We start from the raw sequence: 9,795 nt of genomic DNA, 5'->3' as shown, positions 1-9,795 counted from the left end.
TGAGTCAAAGTTTTTCAAAAGACTGATTACACAGGATGAAACCTGGGTCCATCACTATGATCCAGAGACCAAAGCCAGTCAATGCAGTGAAAGCGCTTGGACTCACCACCTCCAAAGAAGGCAAAGGTGCAGCCCGCCGCTGGCAAGGTCATGCTCACAGTATTCTGGGACCAGGACGGAGTAGTGAGGACAGATTTTCTGGCAAAGGGTACCACAATTACAGAAGCCTATTATGCTTCACTTTTGAGGAAATTAAGGGAAGCTATCAAAATCAAGAGGTGGGGCAAGATCAGCAAAGGTACCCTCCTCCTGCAGAACAACGCTCCGGTCCACAACTCGCATGTCGCCAGATCAGAAGCACGGGCATGTGGTTATGAAATCCTTACCCATCCTCCCTAATCTCCTGACCTTGCACCCTCTGACTTTTACCTCTTCCCAGTCATGAAGTTGTTTTTGAAAGGAAAACATTTCCCAGATGGTGCAGCCTTGATTTTTGAAGTCACGTCATGGTTGGAGAACCAACCTGGGGTGTTCTACAAAAATGGTCTCCAGAGCTGCATCAAACAATGGGAGAAATGTTAAACTCTGGGTGGTTTCTATGCAGAGAAAAATTAATAACTGTGCCAAGTTTCGTTGCTCTACTGCTATGGGAAGTGGGTCAGGGGCATTACTTATTGCACGCCCCTCGTAGTTTGTTAAGTCAAATGGATGTTACGCATATGACCTTAGCTCAGATGATAGTGAATAATGCTGGAGAGTTAAATGTTTGGTTTCGATTCTACCTACGGGAATCCCAGTCATATATGAATCCATTCACGTATAATTACCTTTTTCTTCACCATATTCCCTCTGCTTCACTTTTTGCTATCAAGTAAGATCTTTGAGTTACAATTTCATCAAATACTTTTGTATGCAAAATCCGATCCCGTATTTTGCTAATTCCTACCCTCTGATGAGAAGGAAAGTATTTCTTCGAAACTCCGCGGATTAAGGACTGTCCACTAATCAAGTGTTTCCTTTTCAAATTCAATATGTTTTAAACTCTTTTTCAAAGTGTGTTTTAACATGTTTTATTAGCTGTTCGCTCTTATACATATATACAATATAATATAAAGCTGAATGTGTGTGTGTGAGTTTGTGTGTGTGTGTGTGGTCATGAATAGGCTCCTATATGGTTGACTATTTTAAAAGAAAAATGTTTGATCTAGCAGAACGGTGGTTCATTAAAATTGGTCCAAAAAGTATGGTAATAAAAAATTTAAAAATTAAAAAAAAAACGTTTACAAGTGTTTTTGATATAGATGTACATAAGAATACTTTGATAAGTATGTTTTAACTTAAATAGGGATGGTATCATAAATTGTGGGGATCTGCGTTCGCGCCTGGCCTCCATAGAATGGAAATAGACACAAACGTTAATAAAGACTTTTCATATCTATCTGCGCAAGTATACTTTGATAATTATGTTTCAGTTTGAAAAAATATGTTATAATCAAATTATGGGGTGTTCATGCGCACCTGACCTCCATAGAATGGAAATATGTCACAAAGTTTAACAAGGTTTTTTTTTTTTAATATAGATCCACAGAATATTGTGATAAGTGTTTCAGTGTGAACAGGTATGGTATAATAAATTATGGGGTTTATCTATTTTATTTTTACTTTAATAATATTTTGCTTTGGTTTTGATGCCCCCAAATTCGAAGCTATCTCTTTACAACCCTTCCTTTTCATAACCTATCATATTTTCATAAATCAGAGTCCATTTTCTGCAGGCTGCTTTTAAACTCAGTCAACGACGGGTACTTTTGCTAGTATTTATATATATATATATATATATATATATATATATATATATATATATATATATATATAAAATATGTATGTGTAATAACTTTGAAAATGACTACTATATATTTGGTATAATAATAATCAATAGAGAATTGGCTTTATATTAATAAATACGAAATCTGCATAAATTAAAACATTATATTTAAACGTATTTTGCATGCGGGCAATGCCAGTCAGCCTGCTAGTAAAAAAACTAGAAATAACTAATACTTTTGTATGCATTCACAAAATATACGCAAAATATAGGTTTTACTCTGAAGAAACCACATCTCGGTCGTTCAACTTGAAAACGTGAAAGAATAAAAATTATTTTCATGAATAATATTTCATGCGCTGAATATTAAAAAAGTAAAAAATAAAATCGCAGAGAAAGGAAGTATTTCTTACCTTGTGATGATGATGATGATGATGATGATGATGATGATGATGACACCTGGCTAAACAGATATAAATATATATATATATATATATATATATATATATGACCCTAACATCAGACAGGTGGTGATTATATATAAAAAAATGTTTCATGCAAGAGATGAATCCGCTCCAGGAACGGAAAAACGGTTAAATGTGAAATCTGTTCAATCGAGGCGTCTTTATATAGACACACACACACACACACACACACACACACACACATGCACACATGCACGCATGGCTATATTGACATCCATCTATCATAATCTAACCCCCCTCTCTTCTCTGCCTCCTTCTTATCTATTGTAGTTACTCTTGTTCAAATGGATGCTGCTCTCCTCTTCCTGACTCTCACACTGGCCACGCCTTCTCATATAGCCACATGTGTGCAATGTGCATCTCTTTATCTGCACATGCAATAGATATAGGTATATGAATAAACAGAGAAAAAAAGAACAGATGTAAACGCTCACACGCGCATATATATATATATATATATATATATATATATATATATATATATATATATATATATATATATATATATAGTCATCCACCTACGGCACTGTTTTGCTGTTTCACAGCTCATCAGTGCGACTAGACAGGTAACTACCTCAAATCAGGATTGAAACCCGACTGTCTGTACTACAGTCAACACTCCTAACCACTACGCTATCGGCGGCTGCTGAGCGAGTCGTGAGTTTAACGATGTTTTGACATCGTCCGAAATACCTAAGCTCGATTTGTTTACACAAAGAGCCTCGCTTTATTCGCTAATAGTAATTCGTGTATCACTTCTCAATATGCTCAACTCAAGATGAGGAGCATTATAGTCATCCACATGCAGTACTGTTTCGCTGTTTCACAGCTCAACAGTGCGGCTAGACAGGCAACTACCTTAAGCCATGATTGAAACCCGACCGTCTGTACAACAGTCAAGGCTCCTAAGTATATATATATGTATATATATATATATATATATATATATATGTATGTATGTATATATATATACATATATATATACATATATATATATGTATATATATACATATATATACATATATATGTGTATATATACACACACATATATATACATATATATATATATATATATACATATGATTGATTGCAATGTCTTGTCAGACGAGTGTCACTCCCTCTGACAATTAAATTCCATGAGCCCAAAAATGACTTCCATCGCCAGGACCATTTTAATAGACAAATGCCTGAGGAAGTATCTATACACAGATGATGTTACAGAGTCTTAGCTTTGTACGACAGTTAAGTCTCTCTCTCTCGGTTCAAAATGTTGAGATCCAAAAACAAGCAAGAGTAAGATAGCCAGCAACAAGTTAAACTGCAGACCAGCTTAATGCGGGTACTGGTCTCCGGCTTTATGGTTTTTTAAATCAGATTTGCTTCTGCTAGAAAGGTTGCCTTCACCACGGCTTACGGGAGCCCTCTCCACTCCAACACACACATACATACACACAAACACACACGGTGCTAGTTGGCCGTTGACCCCGAAGAAAGGTTCATTCGCCCTTTGTAAGGTCTTGTTTTTAATCCTTCAGGGAGACTAGCAACCCTCCTCACCAAACAAGTCTGGTGGGGGAACCAGTTTAGTCGCTGGTGACCCGACCATGGGGCAGGTATTACTTGGTTACATGGTACCAGTAGCATATGACATAACCTGGCATATATATATATATATATATATATATATATATATATATATATATATATATATATATCGGCAGTAGAGTGAAAAGTATATCTTATTTATCTTTTATTAATATTATTGGAATTTTTCCCCCTTTTTTCTTTGTACACATTTTTGTGAATTTTTCCATGGATTTCTGCCTTTGGATTATTATGGACTATCTTCTTCCAATTACGGGATTTCCTTGCATTTTACTTGTGCAAATGGAAATTCAATTAACTTTCTTGAAGTTATATATTTGGATTTTCCCGTCACCGGATTATTTATCTTCCACCAGACTATCCATTCATGTGTAATCACCTTTTTCTTCACCATATTCCCTCTGTTTCACTTTTTTTTATTTCAAGTAAGATCTTTGACTTACTTGTTGTTTCATCAAATACTTTTGCATGCAAAATCCAATCCCGCATTTTGCTAATTCCTACCCTCTGATGAGAAGGAAAATATTTCTTTGAAACTCCGCGGATTAAGGACTATCCACTTATCTAGTGTTTCCTTTTCAGATTAAATATGTTTTTAACTCATTTCAAAGTGTTTTTTAATATGTTTTATTAACTGTTTGCTCGTATATATATATATATACACACACACACACACACACACACACGCACACACACACACACACACATATATATATATATATATACACTTATGTACACACACACACACAAACACACACACACACACACACACACATATATATATATATATATATATATATATAGGGTGAGCCAAAGGTAGGTAGACAATGTTTCCTAACTGTGGAAGTGATACAATCGATCAAATTTCCTTGCGGAGGAAATATGATCCAAAAAATTCAAAAGAATTGGATACAAATCTTTATACTCTTAAAAGAAAAACAGATCAAGTTCAATTATATTTGTTTCAGTTGTTGAATATCGTGGAGTTTGGTAGCCAGGACCACTTTTCAACATAATCAAAGGAACAAATTGTAAGATTGTCAATAATATGAAATTTGGAATATAGACTTTTGTCATTTGTTATATATATATATATATATATATATATATATATATATATATATATATATTCCAAAAATAATGGTTCCTATTTTTATTCTATCCGAATGGATTAGATGGAATTGCAAATGACATTGTTATGATCACGGAATTTATGCATTCATGACCTGCAAGTTTCATCTCTTTGTTGCAGATAATGACGGTTTGAGACTCTAAGAAAGCAACCTCTGTCATGGATGTGCGTCAGAAGCAGAGGTGTGTCATTGAATTCTTGCGTGCAACTAAACCGATCAACATTTATTGCCGCCTATTGAACATTTACGAAGCCAATGGAGTCGATGCACAGTTAGGAAACGGATTCGACGCATTCAGAGATGATTGTGACAAGGTGCGCTCCCCATTCGCATGCTCATTCACTACCTCATCACTGGTAGCATTTCATTGAACAAATTCTGGGGCACAAAGGTCGCTTATTTTAGTGGTAATACTCTTATCTTCATTGCTCTTCAACTTTTTTTAGTTAAATTATAGAATACATTACTTTTCGAAAACATTTTCTTTATACTTCGTCTGTTCACATCTCTCTCTCTCACACGCTCTCTCTCTCTCTCTCTCTTTCACACACACACACACATATATATTTTATAACTTATTTACTAGCTCTACCTACGTATTGAGTACTGTTGAAGTAAATACTTTAAGTTTACGCATAAATTTATACTTTTGTATATTAATTACGTGAATAAATGAAGTATATATATATATATATATATATATATATATATATATATATATATATATATATCCGTGTGTGTATTCCGTTCCATTTAAAGTGATTTTACCTGACTTAAGTATTCTTCTAGTATAAATACTATAAATACACCCCCCACACACACATATCTCCATATATTATTTTTTTATTGCAGAAATTCCCCTCTGAACCTAAGTATCGTAGGTTCGCAACAACAGGTGCTACATAAAAATTTAGTCGTAATAATAAAATCCTACATTTACTCCGAGGAGCAACACCATTACAATCACAACGTCTTTAGAAGAAGTAGTTTCTATTTTCCCTCGAAATATTAAATCCTCCTACCGCCGCCAGTCAAAACCGGAAGGAAATATACACATTTACAGATATTGTGCTTGCACCATTCGTAACTGGATTATAAACTCATAGGCATAATATAATCTTTCCATTTCTCGATTCCAACATAAATTCTCCCATCTCAAATTCCGCCCATTTGCATTGGTTGAGAGCTGATACTTTGATTATTTCAGAATCTATTTTTTTAATACATAAACGGACGCTCCAGAACTTTGCAAATATGGCGGCACTTTGTACAAGAGGCGATCGTTTTTTTAATAAACCAAATACAAACATAATAACCGCTCATAAACAGAAAAATAGAAAATGAAATACTGATGAGCTTACACTTACCTATGCACACATTAACAACACGCCACTGCCTCCCTGCCCCTCCCCCCAAAGAATACACTCTAAAATAAAATATGTATGGGTACCATTGTTTATTTTTTTTTTATTTCGGAGCGGCTTAACGAACCTTGCACGATGATGTTTTCTTCTTACTTTATTCTATAACGGGGCGTTATATTTTTTATGCATATATATATATATATATATATATATATATATATATATATATATATATATATATACTAGCTAGAAACCCTTTGTTGCCTGTCATAAAATACACTTAAACATGATATTTTAATTTATGCAGATAGTGGGTGTGTACTATTATAGAATCAATCTTTTATTGAATATTGTATATTAGGAGGAATAATTTGCGGGGTAAACTAATCCGCAAATATACAAATAGATAAATAAATAAATAAAGATAATGTCGTTCATCAAATTCCGTCTGTGTTTGTTTAACATATAACATCAGCTGATATTTGGGCTTGACAATGAATGCCCTGGAAAAGTCACTTCTGATCAATATTTTAATATGCAAGCAAAGAAATGATTTGCTGCGATTTTAAATGGTTTCTCTTCTTTAATCGTAAATTGAACTCATTAATAAAAAAAATAAAAATAAAATGACGAGCTACAACCGGGTTTGAATAGAGGGGGGTCATTCGATCCGTAGTCGAATGCTCTACCACTCAGCTATATCTCCAGATAACAATAAATCTGTTGTTGTTTTTTTTAAGAAGAAATAATTTGCTAAGACTTTATTATTTCCATTTGGCCGGCGTAACGTAAAATATTCCCCTACAAAATTATTCTTTTTATCTAAAAGACAGAAATACTGTTTTTAATATCGGAATTTTTCGATTTTCGAAAATGATTTGCTGAGATTTTATTATTTCCCTTGACCGAGGTAAGGTAAAATATTCCCCTAGAAAAATTGTGTTTTATCTATAAGAGAGAAAGACTATTTTTAAAGTCCGGATTTTTTCGATTTTGGATACTTATCGGATGTATTTCTGTACAAAACATATCTAAGAATTAACACTACCAGACATATAAATTAGCCGACGGATATCTTAGCACTAAGTGAGACTAACCTACACTCCCCCATCCCCTCTAACTACTTTAATATGCCGGATATCGCCCACTCTGCTGTAAGGACTCTGGCAGACATATGCACTGGCTTGGAGTCTATATTCGAAATACCATCCCCTTGACTAGAGAAACAAAACTAGAATCTGACGATCAAGCCTTTATGTGCTTTAGACTTAACAGGCAACATTTTATTTTCTCTACCACTCTCCCTCGACCCAGGACTGTACCTTAATAAACAACGTCTTGGCAGCATAGATATAGCACTTTCCCTCAACACTAGCGCACAAGTGCATGTATTTGGTGACTTCAATGCCCACCACAACAACTGGCTTGGATTTTCTACTTACACAGACGCAGCTAGTAGCACAACACATAGCTTCTCTATATCTCATTCCCTATCACAGACGATTACGTTTCCAACCCGTTTCCCTGACCAGCAAGAGCAACACGCATCACTGTTAGATCTGTTTCTGACCACAATCCCCGATGATTGCGTTACGAATGCCCACAGCCCACTTGGAAATACTGATCATGTAGGGATAATAGTTGAAATCGCTCTAAACTCTAGAGCCAAAACGGAAGAGTAATTACTCAAAACAACGAGATATTATAAAAAGGCTGACTGGGAAGCCATCAGGGATCACATCAGAGACGCCCCATGGCGAAATATCTTCTCACTTCCTGCTGAACAGTTGTGCAATGAGACCACTTAGTGGTTCAAAACAACAATTGAAGCACATGTTCCCACGCGGAAGTTTTATAGCAAGCCCCACTCTCCTCAATGGTTTACTTCTACTTGTGCAGCTGCCATCGCGCAAAGGCAGCATGCGTACCGCAGATTTAACCGACATAAGTCCAGTTCAAACAGACAGAAGTATATAGAAGCCAGAAATAACTGTAAGAAAGAAATAGCGACAGCTAAGAGAGAATTTATTAAAACCACCAAAAAAACGCATCAAAGCACAGAAATTAGGAACCCATGACTTCTGGAAAATCTACAACAGTGTAGTAAATAATGGGCAATCAACAATTCTCCCTACTATCCAATAACCGAGAAGGCTAACATGCTTGCCAGTCGGTTCGCCTCCAACTCCACACCGGATCCTGAAAACCACTTCCTCCTTGGCTTTCCTTTTCGGACAGACGCCACAACCCACCTCAGGTGCATGCTATTATAAAAAATCTTGACACTGCAAAAGCATGTGGACCTGATCTCATCTCGGCTGTGCTATTAAAAAAGTGCTCCGCCGAAGTAGCGCCGGTTCTCTCCAAACTTTACAACAAATGCCTTCAGGAATCTTGCTTTCCTGCCTGCTGGAAAACTGCTTCTGTGGTACCAGTTTTTATGAATTCTGGTGAATGAACTGACCCAGTAAATTACTGCCCCATTAGCCTCCTCCCACTTTTTGCCAAAATATTTGAGTCCATTATTAACCAAGGTCTAGTCTATCACCTTACAAATGCTAAACTTCTGACCGACCAAGAATACGGATTTAGGGTAGCCCGTTCCACGGAAGACATCCTAACTGTAATCGCTGAGCGTATATACCATTTACTTGACAAAGCAGGGGAGGGTAGGGCGGTAGCTCTAGATATATCTGAGGCTTTTGACAGGGTATGGCACCAAGGTCTTATCAGGAAAATCAGATCATACGGTATCACTGGAAGAATCTTTAACATAATTAAATCCTTCTTAGAAAATAGAAAAATCCAGTGTTGTCATCGATGGTCGTACATCCAAACAATATGATATAAATGCGGGAGTGCCTCAGGGGTCTATCCTTGGGCCTCTATTATTCCTAATATTCATAAATGACCTCCCTGACAAAATTGTCTGTGAGATGGATATATATGCTGATGACACCACGCTCTATAACCGACACGACATGAAAACAAATGAACACATATCTAGAGAAATGGCAAAAACACTAGAGGATGACCTTCGATCTGTAGTGAAATGGGGACAAAAAGGATGATCACATTCAATGCTGCTAAGACTAAACTTGTTTCCTTCAATAATTACAAGAACCCTTCTCTACCATCAATAGCAATGGCACAAAGCCTCTTTATCTGAAAGCACATCCTTTAAACTCCTCGGCCTAACGTTCACAGGAAACATGAGTTAGAACAATTACATTGAGAGCATTGCCAGGACCGCTGCAAAAAAGGTAGGTTCTCTCTACCGTGCTAGAAAGCTACTAACGCCCGAAAGTATCCTGTACCTCTATAAGGCCACCATTCGCCTATGTATGGAGTATTGTTGTCATATTTGGGCTGGTGCATCTGCT

General features: G+C 36.1%; 1 protein-coding gene across 1 annotated transcript in view; it reads right to left on the bottom strand.

The window, feature by feature from the left end:
• Nucleotides 1-2,269: 2,269 nt before the first annotated feature.
• LOC145277489 (uncharacterized) overlaps nucleotides 2,270-9,795 on the bottom strand; it is a 119,722-nt gene continuing 112,196 nt past the window's right edge. The window contains exon 11 of the mRNA XM_080128873.1: nucleotides 2,270-2,288. The gene's annotated coding sequence lies outside the window, so the exon portion shown is untranslated. The remainder of the gene's footprint in view (nucleotides 2,289-9,795) is intronic.

The sequence above is a fragment of the Euprymna scolopes genome, chromosome 6, assembly GCF_053919585.1.
Source record: "Euprymna scolopes isolate OS-2025 chromosome 6, ASM5391958v1, whole genome shotgun sequence".
Classification (NCBI taxonomy): Eukaryota; Metazoa; Mollusca; class Cephalopoda; order Sepiida; family Sepiolidae; genus Euprymna; species Euprymna scolopes.
Note: the sequence above shows the minus strand (reverse complement) of the source record. Positions and strands in the feature narration are given on the sequence as shown.